Below are 17,101 nucleotides of genomic sequence, written 5' to 3'. Positions count from 1 at the left end.
GGCTAACACAATATATAAAACAGACCTAGGAATAAGCAGTCAGGCACCTCCAAATTATTTAGACTTCAGTCCCCATAAGTTCCAGGCAGCACAACCAAAACATCAGGTTGTAGAAATTGTAGCCAAACAAAATTGGACTAGAAGGCAAATTGACTCATCTGCCTTTCTTCATTTTCCTTCCTATCAAATATCCTTTCAGCAAAGCCCTCATGCCTTGCTTGGCAACATTAGTGAAAAACTAAAGGCTGAAAATTAGTCATGTCCTCATCATCACAACTGCCTTCCAATTAATTTCCAGTAGAAGCAACTCTTCAGAAAAACATGTTGTAATGTTTACATTTCAGAGGTCCCTCAGAATTTATGACAGGAGTTTTCATCCAAACAAATCCAAGGGGTTGAGGAAGATGCTCTCAGCATATGTTAGAACAAAAATGAAGACATTCAAGCAGAGTTTCTGCATGACCGTGATTTGATGCCAACTGCCCTATTCAGTAGCCTCATAAGGAATTTAGCTCCACACAATAAATGGCTAATATAACCTGAGGTTGACACTAGCTATGTGTCCCATTGTTTTTAGAATCCCATGGATTTACATACATTCATTACATACATCCATACATTTCAACCTATCCATAATCTGCCTTCCCCATACTTGGCAGCTTCAGGAAGTTATCTCATATCTGGAGGGTATCATATTGAGAGACTAACTAGATTATGAAAACCTTGCTGAAAACCAGCTTTCTGATGAACCCTCCTCCTGCTGGCTGTATCTCAGCTGTACAGAGCAGGCTAAGCTGGTTATCCTCTATATCTCTATTTGCTGTTACAGCCCCTTGCTGGGACTGAAAAAGATGACTCAGTGGTTTACATGACTGAAAGAATGCAATGAGTATTTATGATTTTGCACAACCATTGTAAGGGGCTGGTTTACTAATGAGACTTCCTCATAAGTTGTACTTGATCCTAATTACTCCAAAATTCAGTAGCCCGGTGAAGCCATTTTTAACCAGAGTTAAACATTACATCTTCACTCACACAGTCTTCTGCTTACAAAGCACTTTCCAGATCTTCCTGGACATTTAGTCCAAGAGAAAATTTTTGTATCAGAGGTCACAAAAGCATTGCTGAAAATTATTTTCCTCGACAACTCTAACACATCAAACAAGCTGAGTGAACAGCAACCATCTCAGCTAATCAAGGTTATACACAGATCATCATGAAACCTAGTTACTTTAGATTTTATTTCATCAATAGAAGCCACAACACAGCTTGACTCCTATATCCTGCATTCTTTGTCACACCTGTGAGGTACAGTCAGCTGTCTCTCATTTTTGCTTCACAGTCAAGAAACCATTGTATGACAGTGCAATTACTTAGCTCCCTTTTCTAGCTTCAACTAAGCTTTTGCAGGATGTCTACATACAGCTGGAGACAATTTTCCTTACAAGAGTATCAGCAGCTTTCCCTACAGTACAAATTAGGGTGTATGCTATAGGCTTCCTAAATCCAAAACCAGTGAGGAAAGCATTTTCCCCCCCTAGTAATGAAGCTAACTTGGTATGAGCTCAGCTCTAGAAGGCAGACCAACAGAACCAGCAGATAAAATGGCAAATCCACTTTTGTAAGCAAGAATATGTCTGTTCACAATCCTGCAATCCCCAAATAATCTTTGCTTCCATCTTCATTGGTGAACAAGACATCTTACTGAAACCATAGACTATTATTTCACATAACACTGTCAGTGTTGGGTTTTTTTTAGACAGACAGATGCTTCCAGATGCTGACACTAAATATGCATTTTATCCCATAAGAAAGGTTTAGCCTTCCCCTTGTAACAAACAGTGATTGGGGTGAGCAGGTTGAAGGAAACAGAAGGCTACAAGCCCGTCAGAGGCTTCTAAAAGTAACAATAATACCGTAACTTCAAAAGATGAGCCAAACATGCATGTTAATTTCACTACGTTTGCTCACAAAATAAAGCACCATTCAGCCATTGCTCTTGGAAAAACCGTATCATTCCATCTTGGGCTGCTTGGGGAAGTTACTATTTGTTTTCACTTGGGCAAGGAAGGAGCTGCAGGAATAATGTTACACCTGGGAGGAAATTCTGCTCCAGGCAAAGCCATTATGTTTAGAACATTGTCCAGTGACTCAAAGTAACAGGGCTTAATTTAACATTTTTAGCATATGAACAAGTGAGTTTACATTAGAGGAAATGCCTACAACTCTATTTTACCCCCCTCAAGTTCTGAGGAATTTGCAATTTCTCCTGAAATTTCATTGCAATCTTTATTCTACAACTCTTCCAAGTTTTCCTTTTCAGCAGCTGCAAACATTTTTTTTTAGGCTGTACCAATACTTATTTTTTGAAGTCAACTCCCTCCCCCCCCCGCCACGAAATTCTGGGCTCTTAGGGTGGTATTTTCCATGCTGAAAAGGTAATCTCTAAGCCAAGTTTCCTATACAAGACACCATATTTACATACAGCTCGCTCGGTCTCTTATGTGCTTCCATTCATTCTGTTAACTCCCTTTTTCCGACCGTCACCCTCCAAGATTTCTGGATTCCTCCAACAAGTCTTAGAGCCCTCTTCCCTCCTCCCCCATTTTTGGGGCAACCAAATTTTAAAAAAGCTTTTTAGAAAACGTTAAGAGGTGGAAAAAAAAATCTGTCTCCATAGAGGTTTAATAGCCCACATAATCCATGCGCGTCTGCTCGGCGCTCAGCAAGCAAGCCAGCCAGCTCCGATGGAGATCAGAAAGAAAAAAAAAATAAAATCTCTTATTTCGCAAGCAGCTCAAGCAAAGCAGCCGCTTTCGGCAAGGCGACCGGCCCGGAGGAATAGATTCAACGAGATTTTTTTTTTTTTTTTGGGGGGGGGGGAGCCGAGGGAGAAAAGAGAGCCGCGGAAGACGCTTCCCTCCCAAGCCGCGACAGCCTCGGCTTCGTCTCTTTAGCGGTCGCCTTCCTTCCTTCCTTCCTTCCTTCCTTCCTTCCTTCCTTCCTTCCTTCCTTCCTTCCTTCCTTCCTTCCTTCCTTCCTTCCTTCCTTCCTTCTCAACCCAATTTGGCGTTTCCAAGCGCGCAGCCTACCGCGATCCCTTTGCAGCTTCGCCCTCCGAGGCTCCCACAGACGCGCTTTGCCTGGTTGCCAACTTACCGGCTTACCCCCGACCCGCTTGGCGCATGAGGCTTCCCACTGGAGCCGGCGAAAGCGCAGCTCCGGCAACTCCGCTTAAATAGACGCAGCCGCACTCCAGCCTTCTGTTTAGTTAGCCACTCACAGCGAGAGAGATGGTTTTAATCAGATGCTGGCAGCTGAGGGCTACCCAGGAATGCGCCGCGATGTTTGCGCTGCCTGCCTCGGCTTCGGGCGACTCCCCCTTACCGGGTCTTGTGCTGCCAAACTTAACTCCTTCCGCGCCGAGGAGGAGGAGGAGGAGGAGAGAGGAAGAGCAGAGGCGGCAGCAGAGCTTCCTCTACGCCGAGGAGTCGCGTTCGCACGGACGCGCGATGCCCCCGCTGTCAGCGAAGGACTCCAGTTTTGCGAGTTCGTGCAACCCCTTGAATAGCCACGCTGGCAGGATTCGCCTGGCAACTAAAGAAATAAAAAAAATATAACATAAAATAAAATAATTCCACGGTTGATTCCTTCTGCTTACTAGATCTGTAGAATACCTTGACCTGTAAACCCTAAGGCTGGGTTTGCCCAGTTGGCAAAATTGTCTTCCTGGCATTCAAAAGAAGTGTGTGAAGTTTATAATAATAATAATAATAATAATAATAATAATAATAATAATAATAATAATAATAATAATAATAATAATAATAATAATAATAATAATAATAATGATGATGATGATGATAAGGAGAAGAAGTAGTAGTAGTAGTAGTTGGAAGGGACCTTGGAGGTCATCTAGTCCAACCCCCTGCTCAGGCAGGAAACCCTATACCATTTCAGGCAAATGGCTGTCCAGTCTCTTCTTAAAAACTTCCAGTGTTGGAGCATTCACCACTTCTGGAGGCAGGTTGTTCCACTGGTTAATTGTTCTAACTGTCAGGAAGTTTCTCCTTAGTTCTAGGTTGCTTCTCTCCTTGACTAGTTTCCATCCGTTGCTTCTTGTCCTGCTTTCAGGTGCTTTGGAGAATAGCTTGGCTCCCTCTTCTTTGTGGCAGCCCCTGAGATATTGGAACACTGCTATCATGTCACCCCTGTTCCTTCTCTTCGTTAAACTACACATGCCCAATTCCTATATGTTTTAGCCTCCAGTCCCCCAATCATCTTTGTTGCTCTTCTCTGTACCCTTTCTAGAGTCTCGACATCTTTTTTAACAAGTTTAATGCTAACTGAGTTTAGCGTAAAGTGTGAATGCAGCTCCTTACTCTTTAACTGATTTGGTGTGCCAGCAAATCATAAATGAATCCACCATATGCCGGCCAATATGCCCTGAGTACATTGCTCAGTTTATTTGGGAACTAAGCAACTCATTTGAATTCACAATGGTCCATTGGCTGAAGTTAGCCACATACCAGCCAACCTTATTCCCCCCCCCAGAGCTGGGAAAACCCAGCCAGAGACTGAAGAAGGGCTAGGCCAGGGGTCGGCAACCTCGGCTCTTTTATGACTCGCGGACTTCAACTCCCAGAATTCCTGAGCCAGCTATGCTGGCTCAGGAATTCTGGGAGTTGAAGTCCACGAGTCATAAAAGAGCCGAGGTTGCCGACCCCTGGGCTAGGCAGAAAGAAGTAAGTGTCAGGATTCAGATAACTGGATGGGTTCAAAGGTAGTTGGGGAAATTCTGGCAGGACATGTGAAACCAACTGGTGCAACTCTTTGATGCTTCAAAGGCTAAGGTGAAACCATCTAACTGAGTAAATTCTGATTAAGTAAATTGTGGGTTAGATGTCCTGGAAGCTAGAAGAATGTTTTATTTTTATATTTGAAAGGAACAAATGAAACAGATTTGGCTCTCTCATTTTCAAAATTCTATAGAATAGTGTTTTTCAACATTGGCAAGTTTAAGATGTTGTTGTTGTTGTTGTTGTTAGCTGCGAAGTCGTGTACGACCCATCGCGACCCCATTGACAACGTTCCTCCAGGCCTTCCTGTCCTCTACCAAGTTTAAGATGGGTGGACTTCAACTCCCAGAATTCCCCAGCCAGGATGGAAATTCTGGGAGTTAAAGTCCAGTTGCCATGATTGAAAAACACTGCAGTAGGCCATGTATCTATCACTTTATTGTTTTATACAGTTCTTCAAAATGATTGAATAAAACAACTCATTGTTATAAACTCAAGCATGTAAAGGCAGTTTAACACAGGGGTTTTCAAACTTGGCCCTTTTTTTGACTTGTGGACTTTAACTCTCAGAATTCCTCAGCCAGGCATGCTGGCAGAGGAATTCTGAGAGTTTATTTATTTATTTTTATTCCATTTATATCCCGCCCTTCTCCGAAGACTCAGGGCGGCTTACAAGCTTAGCAGTAGCCTTCATTCTATGTATATGCCTGCTTATTAGGGCTTTCCCCCCCCCCAAGCGGCATTATTACAAAGTCAGCTTAATTGCCCCCAACAATCTGGGTCCTCATTTTACCTACCTCGGAAGGATGGAAGGCTGAGTCAACCTTGAGCCTGGTGGGATGCGAACCTGCACTAATTGCAGGCAGCTGGTGTTACTTAAGGAGGCATTAGCCCACTGCTCCACCAAGGTTGAAGTCCACAAGTCATAAAAGGGCAAAGTTTGAAGACCCCTGGTCTAACACAGGGGTCTCCAAACTTGGCAACTTTAAGACTTTAAGACTTTAAGACCCACCATAGTTGTAGTCCAGAAGTCTTAAAGTTGCCAAGTTTGGAGACCTCTGGTCTAACTCATCTGGGGATTCCATGTTGGAAAAGGCTGGCTTATGCAGTTATTCCAATGATTGTAGTAAAGAAACACACATGAAACAAGAATACTACATAACTAGTATTGCAAGTAAAAGTATTATTCCTAACATTCCTGAGCAGTGAGTAGGTTCAAGAGCAGGATGATTTTCTTGGGATGAGAAAATGTGTTATGAACAAGCATATAATCACTGGGGGAACAATGGTACTATTTCAGGACAAGGATCCCAGGAGAACAATTCCAGCACTTTTCCAAGATTGCATCCTCAGTTTTGGCTAATGCCATCAAGAACTCCTTGGTTCACTTTTTTCTTCTCTGCATCTTCCTTTGAAATGACCTGCCCTGGGCTCACATCCCTTATCACTGACTCCACCCAGGCATCAACTGGAGAACCAATCATCTTCTTTAGATACGGATATGTGAGCCATTTCAAAAATAGTTCCAACTCTCATGAATCCTTCCTTTAATGATTACCTTCTGCTTATAGAATATCAATTAACTTTTCCTGGGTGTGTTGAACAAAATAGGCCCTGATCAAAAGGTTCAATCTGAGCTCACCTGTTTTACATTATTCATCTTCATAATACTGACATCTCAGGGTGGGAATACCAATTGGTACACTTTAAAACATTTTACAATAGTTTTTATTTAAAGAAAAAGGCTACATTATTATATGTAAAATGTCACAATGGTAATCATCAGCTGAAAGGGCTGTCAATCCCTTACCAGGACTGGGCCACGGTTTGCCAGTAACCGGTCCGCACAAACAAGCAAAGCCTCCTCTGTGCGATGCAGGCAGCACACAAAACCATACCCCCTCTGGTCCGTGGAAAAAAACCTCTCTCCACGGAACCGGTCCCTGGTGCCCAAAAGGTTGGGGACCTCTGCTTTACTCTATAGAAAAGCTCACTTCAGTCAATCTTGGGTATTATACTACAACTCAGTGTTATTAAATGAAGTGGATTGGCACTTGATTTGGGATTCCCAAGATCAGTTATGATCATGTCCATGAGTTGAGGATATTTCCAGACTGATTGCACAATCAGAAGAAATGGTACATTAATTTGGGAATGGCACACGAGGCAATTATAAGTGGAAAACCTTGTCTAAATTCATCCAATTTCTTTAGAAATGGAATTCATAGAGGAGGTGATTATTATACTCAATGACTACATGCTACTCTCATATTGGCACTGAGAATGCTATGCTCAATATACATCATTTCTGAGATACAGCATTTAGCACAAGTTCTGGTGGAAGCAAAATGTTTGATTAAATGGGGCACTCTCCAATTCTGTCCATTTTTTTCTCATGTTAATAAAAGCTGAATCATATATTTGGGTCATAATGAAGTTGTCCTATTACATTATATGGCAATGTAAAAACTATTTGCATACATGCAAATCCTCTCCACACAGATGGCATAAATCATTAAAAATGCCAATTTCTCCTTTCTACATTTTCCTTGCAGCTTGCTTCTACTGTCCCTCTAGAATTTATAACTAATTACCTAGATCAATGAGATCACTCCTTTGCATATTAGAAGTTGGAGATTGGAAGCATTTATAGGTTTCACTTTAAAAAGATTATATATTGCATATATCATACAGAATTAAGCAAACATTTTCTCTGACCTATGAGAAAAAAATCTTTAGCTCATCAAATTCCACTGATTTTAGGTTTTAGAATTGAATAGATCTAAAATGGTGCTTGGAGGTCTCCTAGCCCTGCCTGAGCAGGAGAACCCAGGGCTTTTTTTTCTCATAGAACGCTCAGAACGGAGTTCCGGCACCTTTTTTGGATGGAACCTTGTAGGGTAGGCAAGGCGGGTTGTATGACATGTGCGAGTTCCAGCACCTTTTTCTTTTACAAAAAAAGCACTGGGAGAACCTATATCAGGGGTGTCAAACTCAATTTCATTGAGGGCCGCATCAGCATTGTGGTTGCCCTTAGGGGGCCGGGTGGGTGTGGCCAGGGTGGGTGTGGCCTACTGGGTGGGTGTGGCTAGAGTGCATATGGCCTACTGGGTGGGCGTGGCCAGCTCTACATGGTTCGCATCAAGGGTGCCTATGGGGGCCTGGGCAGGAGTGGGACAGATCTGAGGGTCTCTGGCAGAAGGAGGGTCTCTGGGCCAGGGCCAAGGCAGTGGGGGCCGTTCCCTCACTGTTTCCAGGATGGCTTCACGGGCCGCATGAAACCACTTCGCGGGCCGCATCCGGCCCCCGGGCCTTGTGTTTGACATGTCTGACCTATATCATTTCAGACAAATGACGGTCTAGTCTCTTCTTCAAAATCTCCAGTGATGGAGCGGCCACAATTTCTGGGAGCAAGCTATCCCACTGGGTAATTGTCCTCACTGTCAGGAAGTTTCTCCTTAATTCCAGGTTGCTTCTCTCTTTGATCAGTTTCCAACCATTGTTTCTTGTTTTGCCCTCTGGTGCTTTGGAGAATAGTTTGATGCCCTCTTCTTTGTGGCAGCCCCTCAAATAGTGGAATACTGCCATCGTGTCACCCCTGTTTCTTCTCTTCTTTAGACTAGCTGAACCCAAGTCCTGCAGCTGTTCTTCATATGTTTTAGTCTCCAGGCCTTCGATAATTTTAGTTGCTCTTCTCTGAGAGCAATGTGGTGGGTGCAGTTTTCAGATTTAGAATTTCCCATTTTCTGTATAGTACCCTCCATTTTCTATTAGCTGGAGATTCCTAGATTTCTTTGGCTTCACATACGTTCAGGCACTACTAATAGATTTCTAAAGTTAACCTCTGTTTCAAACAATTAAAAAGTATCTAAAATATATGGCAATGTAATTAAAGACAATTAATGTGTAGGTTTTTTAAGGAGGAGGAATCCTTAATAAATAAAAAACAAGATCCAATTGAGATGTTAATCGTTAGAGGAGCAGGGAGAGGAGAATTCCCTGCAGCCCTGTGCTCTGAGCCACATAATTGCTCTACTTTCCCTTGTCCTTGATGAATCATCTGTTTCTGCCAGGACTATCCTTGAAGCATCAAAGTGTTGGCAAGGTATTATTATATCAACGAAAGCTGCAAGGGATATGGTTACCTTGAGGATTAAACCAAAGATGCTCAGCAGCATAACCCCTCCCCCCTCAAAATCTTCAAAGCCAACTGCGTTAGACACAACTATCCCATTGCTATCTTAGAAGGAGCAAAGATCTCGAGTTTGCAGCCCATGATCTACAGAGCAGGTGTCAGAAAGCTTACATGAACTTCTGTCCTGGTTATCTGCAATTTGAAGATGTATAACCTTCCATCCTCTTTTCTATCTTTAGAACAGAAGTCTGTTTTCATTTGGCCAGTCTGGTTCACAAAATATTTCATAATACAAACGTGATATAATGTTCAGCAAACTAAAAGGAAACCTCCCGGAAATTCTGATTTAAAAATAAGGCCTGGATGATCAAACACACCAAGATAAATGGGGCAGTAGCTGTTAGTCACTGGTGATAGGAAAGCACTCTGCACTTGCTCGCTGGCCATCCTAGTAGATTTGTATATTCATACGAGTGGGATAGGTCCCCTCCAAAGTATGCTAGTTCATTGTAATGACCTTGTGCATTTGGAATGAACTTCAAAAAGGCTCTTAGAAGGACCCAGTTATAAAGGATTTTGGAGGCCACCAGGTTGTCCTTGGATTGCAGGAATTGCGACCTGAGTTTCTTCATTTTCCATTCTGCATTTCCCTTTCCACAACAGTAGAAAGAATCCTACTTACTCCCTGAATAGCCCATTAACTGCCCTGCCCATGTTGCTTTGGTGGGGTTTTGAAAGCAACACATTGTAAACTCACTTTAACAACTGCATTTGCAGGCAGGAGCCACAGCCAGTTCACAGGTGGCCCTTGCAGTGATGCTAAAGGACTTGTCAATTGCTGCAAAGAGCCCGACATGTTCAGTGCAATCCTGGACAAGAGAATGTGTAGACTCTTTTTCAAATTTTCTATCCAATATGTTCCTTTTTTAGGAACGTGGTGGCTCAGTGGGTTAGGACGCTGAGCTTGTCGATCAGAAGGTCGGCAGTTTGGCGGGTCGAATCCCGAGTGCTGCATAACAGAGTGAGCGCCTGCTACTCATCCCAGTTTCTGCCAACCTAGCAGTTCGAAAGCACGTAAAAATGCAAGTAGAAAAATAGGGACCACTACAGTGGGAAGGTAACAGCATTCCGTGCGCCTTTGGCGTCTAGTCATGCCGGCCACATGACCACGGAGACATCCTCGGACAAACGCTGGCTCTTCGGCTTTGAAACGGAGATGAGCACCGGCCCCTAGAGTTGGAAACGACTAGCACGCATGTGCAGGGGAACCTTTACCTTTACCTTTTTATGTTCCTTTTTTTGTGGCTAATATTACGATTGGCCCTGTTAAAGACCTGTACATGGTTGGTTCTCTAGCTCAGGAATAAAGAGCCTGTGGGATTGCCAAATGAGAGATCACAGCAGCCTCGTAAACAAGAATAACCATAAATGAAGAATGATGAGATTTATAATTCAGTAAGTTCTGCAGGGCCAAGTATTCTCCACGTTGATTGTAGGCCATTCTTAAATCTGTTATGATTCTACGATGTACAGTAACTCACCATCTGTAGCAGCTGTTTTATTATTGTGCTAAAATGTAAACATCATAAGAATAACCAGCCACCCATGGTCCTGAGGAGCTGAGCTTACCATGGCCTCCTACATGCTTCAGTTCGGAGCAGCTGCAAAGGCTGGCTGCCTCTCTCTAAGAACTAAGCTGCAGCCTTTAAAAGAGTTTCCCTATCTGAAAAAGAACTCTACCGAAAAGAGGGAAGGGATAGACATATAAAACACAAGCAGAAAAAAAAGGAAGTGATGCAAGTAAATCCTAAGAACAGGCAGATGCTGTAATCCAGGATGTGAAAGTCTGCTAGACATCAACTTAGAAATTACTCACAGCAGTATGATTATCACCAGCTTTTGCGATGGATCCTGATGGAAGAATTACTGCAAGTTCTAACAGATCCTACCAAAGTACCAACATCATGGTTATAAATGTACATTGTCAAGGTGATCTTAAAATAGACTGTAACTCCTGGTTGGAAAAGGGACACACATACCTCAACAATTTTACTGGGATGTGGTTTTGTTTTGTGTTTTTTTTGCTTCAAATAGTTTTGCAAGTATCTCTGCTACAGTTCCAAGATAGGCATGTGTTAAAGCTAGAAATAATGCTACACAAAGGACTCTTGTTGCCAGCAAGTGCTTAAATGTAATCCTTTCCTGCCCTGCCCACCCATGTTTATTTAATCTTCATTAAAAACAAAATGAGTAGAATAATCACTGACTTTAAACTTCTTAAACATTCACTCAGAAGTCTGCCTTGAAATTTACCAGTGGTGTCACTTGTCAGCTGGGAGACCAAAGTGCTGAAAAATAACTGGCTCTTGCAATGTCTGCATTCAAAGATCATCATCTCAGTTCCTTTCTTTTCTTAATTGGTTTAAGAGCCAGTGCTCTTAATACATATACGTACATATGTGTGCCATATTTCTTTCTCCCATTACTATCTGGGTGGGAGATCACTAGGAAATGCTAGTCAGAAAGTTCAAAATATATCCCAGAAGATGGCAGTGGCCAAATATTTCTGTATTGCTCTCAGGAAAGCTCTGTGCCCATAAAATGATCAGGATTGCAATTTGACCCTTTACTTTACATTTTCCATGAAATACAGAACTTTTGTATGCATCTTGGTGGAGCAGTGGGCTAATGCCTCCTTAAGTAACACCAGCTGCCTGCAATTAGTGCAGGTTCGCATCCCAGCAGGCTCAAGGTTGACTCAGCCTTCCATCCTTCCGAGGTAGGTAAAATGAGGACCCAGATTGTTGGGGGCAATAAGCTGACTTTGTAATAATGCCGCTTGGGGGGGGGAAAGCCCTAATAAGCAGGCATATACATAGAATGAAGGCTACTGCTAATCTTGTAAGCCGCCCTGAGTCTTCGGAGAAAGGCGGGATATAAATGGAATTAAAATAAGTAAATAAATAAATAAATCTAATGTACATAGCTTTAAACACAAATAGGCAATTAATATATATGTCTAAGAATATTCTCAATATCCAGGCCATGGTTGCCCCAAAGATGCTTTTTCCAAAACAACTGGACATTCTTGGTTTCCTTTTTTTTGGGGGGGGGGGAGATGTTTCACTTCTTATCCAAAAATTAAATAGAACTTTGGAACTGAAAGAGCTTCTTGGATGAGAAGCATTTCAAATGGAAAAAAAAATCAAGAAAGTCCAGTTGCCTTTTGGAAAAAGTACCTTTGGGACATTTAATATGTATGTTTTATAAACATAGAACTCATTGTATATTCTCTTCCACATACTGCACATTTTTTCTAATTATTTTCCTATTTTGTTCATTTGTTTTTTTATCAACAATGAGTAAAATACACTCTTTTGTTCTGCCAATGAAGATCTTGGAACACTCTGCAGTGCAGAAACAGATGGCAACTGTGATCCATGCTCTTTGCTCAACCCAGCACAGATTCTTCTGTATATACAAATGAGCACAACCCTTTATTACTGTTTACATCTACTTTCAGAAGCCTCTGTGTTCCTTTCCAGGTGAATGTATAGATAGGTCAGGGTAGAAGCTATAGCTCCTTATATCTATGAATTTGCTGGCTATGCTAACCTGCAAGCTGGATAACAATCCAAGCTGATAAAAAGTAACATCAAAATGGAACAGTATAGCCACCTATACTTCCATTTGCTTCTGAAGATTATTCTTAGAATTATAAAACTGAGCTGTCTCCTATAAAATGCTCCTGGGTTTGTTCATTTCAGTTATCTCTCACAGAATTCAAACATTCTCACAGGGCGCTGGTAGAAACCCTGCAGGATAAGTGATAAACAGTAATTATAACTCAAGGTTATCTAGTAAGTTTCATGGAGAGTTGAATTTGGGTTTTCATAATTCTAATTTGTTATGAGGTCATATGGCTCATGCTAGACTCTGCTTGGTGACCCAATGGCAGACCTGGAGATGATCTTAAACTAGGGGTCTTCAAACTTGGCCCTTTTATGACTTGTGGACTTCAACTCCCAGAAGCACGCTGGCTGAGGAATTCTGGGAGTTGATGTCCACAAGTCATAAAAGGGCCAAGTTTGAAGACCCCTGTCTTAAACTGTTTCAAAGATTCTGTGCAACCTAGGAATATTCATACTGGCCTTTTTCATATCTTGAGGTTTAACTTTAACTTGAGGACAGAATATAAATTAACTTGAGGGGAGAATATAAGAATAATTAAATAAACATCATATTGACCTTGGGAAAGCTAAAGGATGTAAAAAGAAGATCAAGATTACTTCACTTTGATCCTCTGAGGGCAATTTTCAGGATTTTAAGATTCTATTTTATATCCTACAACTATTTTTGGTGGCCACAAAGATTAGGCATGAGAATTCAAAATTCCTGGAAAGCCCCAAGCTGTTGCTCCATCTCCAGCCATTACAACAGGTTATTTTCTTATAAGTCTAGATCTGGGTCATCTGAATAACCTGATAAACACTTACATGGCTGCTAAATCAAGGTGCTCCATAAACCAAGTGTATCAAGCAGTTCAACATTTCCTCCCTAATTCAATGTATAGTTGACATGGTGTTCTGGATTAGAGAGAGAGAATATATGTTTAAGGTCATATATCCAATCAATTTAACACTATCCTGAACATCAGGTTATTCAGGTTATCTTTCTTGAAAACAGCTGTTTAGTCTGCTTTGGCTAAAAACCTCCAAACATCCTAGTTGGAATTGCATTCTCAGTCTTAAAATCTGATTACAAAATCTGCTCAGGCATTTGGTTCAGCATTCTCTGCATGCAGTCAGTCTCTGTTCTCTAGATTTAAAGAATATTCCCAGCCAACATGGCCAAGAGCTACAATTGCTGGACCATTTTGGAATGTAGTCCCCAAACAGCTGAAGGGTATCAGGTTGAAGACGTTACCTTGATCTTTGTACATCATCATCATCTGATCTGGATCTCTGTGCTTTTACTGTCATTTTCTTTAAATGTCCTTTAAAAAAAACAAAGACATAGAATATTGTTGGAAGATAGTAACATTAATACGTAACTGAAATTAAAGAAAAAAATACAATAGATCTCAAGGAGGGGTTAAAACAGGACTCCTCAATTTTTGATATGTTGAGAATATACAATTCTCATAGAAGAGCCATAGAATTAAAACCATTGATCATAAGAATATTGGGATGGTTGTTCTTCATCATCTCCTCTCATTATACCATGACTTTTTGTCTGGCAGAGAGAGACAATTTCATCAAAGTGTGCAACCACCTGCCAATGTTATTTACCAAGAACCTGTCTTGAAGTATTAGGGATTCTGGCAAATCGAAGTTTGCTTGGGGCCATCTTTTCCTCTGTAACTTACTCAACTTCCATGTAATAACCTTAAAGAATCTAAAATAAGGAAAGAAGTATAAAGGGTTGTGAAATATGTGATTCTTTTATGGCATACTTGCACTTATAGGAATTATGTTGCAATTTCAGGGCTTAAAATAAGGAAAGCCATTTCTATAATCAATAGTAGCTCTTTGTTCTTCTCCCAATCATGAGACCTCACATCCAAGTATTCCCATTAGCTTCAAAGCCAACTTGAAGTTCTTTTAAAATGAGAATAACACAAGAACCCTAAAAATAATTTTTAAAACAAAAATCCCAAGATTAGATTAATCTTTCCCTGTGTGAGGTTTTCCAGAATCTGCTGACTGGAAATGATAGGAGCTGTAATACTCAGACTGTCTGGGGGAAGCTACACCCATTTTTTGGTGATATAAATTCTCTAAATCCAAACAAAGATTTACAAATGCAATGCAAGTTTATATTTGGATAGGTATTTTAAAATGAAAAAATACTGCTGTTCATATGGAAAGAAATGATGTCTTGCATCTCTTCTTGATTTAACATTGAAGGGTCATAGGTTTTTACATAATAGTTCTACAGTTATATTATAATTAGTGTATACTGTATAAAGGTAAAGGTAAAGGTTCCCCCACACATGCGTGCTAGTCATTTCCGACTCTAGGGGCTGGTGCTCATCTCCGTTTCAAAGCCAAAGAGCCAGCGCTTGTCCAAGGATGTCTCCGTGGTCATGTGGCTGGCATGACTAGACACCAAAGGCGCATGGAGCGCTGTTTTACCTTCCCACCGTAGTGGTCCCTATTTTTCTACTTGCATTTTTACGTGCTTTCAAACTGCTAGGCTGGCAGAAGCTGGGACGAGTAACAGGCGCTCACTCTGTTACACGGCACTCGGGATTCAACCCGCCAAACTGCCAACCTTCTGATCGACAAGCTCAGCGTCCTAACCCACTGAGCCACCGCATCCCTGGTTGTATACTGTATATACAACCATAAACTGGTAAGGGATCTGGTGTTTTTGTTTGTTTGTTTTTTTAAAAAAAGAAGTGCAATTTGCTGAAGTTAAATAAAATAAAATTAAAAATAGAGTAAGAATGTTCTTGAAATTATCAAGTCCAACAGAATAAATATGCCAAAACTACTGATTTAAAGTAAAGAATGCTGTATTCATATAACAGGCTACATCCAAGGAAAGAAGAATGAATTATGGGTTAATACACAAAGGCCTGGTACATACAACATGACAAAGCATTTTGGGGTTTTTGACAATACTCTGAACACAACATTTCAGTCTAGCCAAGTGGATTTATCCAGTGCCAGGATAACTTACTGTACTGACACTTTTAATTTTCATCACAGAAACTAAGAGTTTTTGTAGGCTAAACCCATTTCTAATTTTTACCTACTGACCTTTCCCACTGATCTAAAATGCCAAAAGGATTTTAGGAGCAGGAGGATGGGGCAAGCTAGATCGCATTATCTATACTACACATTCTCTTCTCTTCTTATCTTGGAAAACCTGTCTAGGAAAAAAAAGGGGGAAATAGGAGCATTATATCTTGCATTCTATGCAGAAATTAGACTTGTTTTCCATTAAAAAAACTTTTGTCTACATTATGTTGATTTCCATTACCTTATAATGCAGGTAACTAATGTCTTATTTCTCTAAGAAGAAGCTGAATTTCTTGCAAGGATAGTGCCATCCAAAAATTTTGGAAGGGAGTGGGTACTCTCAACAGGAAGGGAAAATATACTTGAATTTTGAAGACAACTCATATTTTAGGTAGAACAAAATAATAATTACAGCAACAATCAGTAAACCCCAAAACAAATAAATAGGATGGGCTGCTTCTAACCCCCAACTCAGTTGTAAAATTTTCACTGAAAATTACCACTGGAATTTGGAATCAGAGAGGGAAACACAAATTACAGGGATCTATTTCTCTTCCTGCCACGACTTTTGGAGAAATAAATGTCCCTTTAAGAGTTACTATAACCAAGAAGGCTACTTTTGAAGCAATAAAAGTTTAATGATAACTGGAAGGTGAATTTTAAAATATTTCTCTGTTCTGGAGCTAGCCTCACAACTGGGCCTCTCCCACCTACTCACTCCAAAACACCAGGACTGGGAAATTTTCTAAAGCAAAAAGGGATCCTTAAATCCTTGCATGAGAAAATAACACATTCTAAATTTATAGGAGACCAAAGTTCCTATTTCAGCATATTCTGAGCATTCAGCATGTATTTTGGGAATCTGAAAGGCTGCACTTAAAAGAAATATGTGCTGAGCTGGAGAGTGATAGATTTTAGAGTTTATGGTTGTTAGCATATGGATGTTCATGATTGTTTTTTTGTTTTTATACCTTGTACTTAGCTCTGGGAAGTGGGGGGGGGGAGGGGGGAGGGGCAGGGAGGGAGGGGTAGGGGAGGGGGAGGGGGGATTGTTAAAGATAAAATGTATGTTAAAACTTTTCAATAAAAAAAAAGAAAGAAAGAAATATGTGCTGGAGAAGTCCAGATCCTGACCTTTATCCCCCACTTTTCTACTTTTTCTAGTCATGCTAGCTAGAGAATTTTGAGTCCCAAGACATCTGGAGGGCTTCAGAAGGATGAAGGCTAACTTAGGTATTATTGTAGCTTAGTGTTTTGCAACCTTGGCAACTTTAAGATGTGTGGACTTCAACTTCCAGAATTCCAGCATGGCTGGCTGTGGAATTCTGGGAGTTCATGTCCACACATCTTAAAGTTGTCAAGGTTGAGAAACACTGCTCCAACTGCTCACTTGCCATGAAGTTACACAGGTTCCTTAC

At 41.0% G+C, this 17,101-nt stretch overlaps 1 protein-coding gene across 3 annotated transcripts in view; it reads right to left on the bottom strand.

The window, feature by feature from the left end:
• DAB2 (DAB adaptor protein 2) overlaps positions 1-3,259 on the bottom strand; it is a 50,461-nt gene extending 47,202 nt beyond the window's left edge. For all 3 annotated transcript variants that reach the window (XM_083356807.1, XM_083356808.1, XM_083356809.1), the window contains exon 1: positions 3,160-3,259. The gene's annotated coding sequence lies outside the window, so the exon portion shown is untranslated. The remainder of the gene's footprint in view (positions 1-3,159) is intronic.
• Between the last annotated feature and the right edge of the window lie 13,842 nt (positions 3,260-17,101).

This window comes from Vipera ursinii, assembly GCF_947247035.1.
Source record: "Vipera ursinii genome assembly, chromosome: 2".
Classification (NCBI taxonomy): Eukaryota; Metazoa; Chordata; class Lepidosauria; order Squamata; family Viperidae; genus Vipera; species Vipera ursinii.
This window is presented reverse-complemented; position numbering and strand designations above follow the sequence as displayed.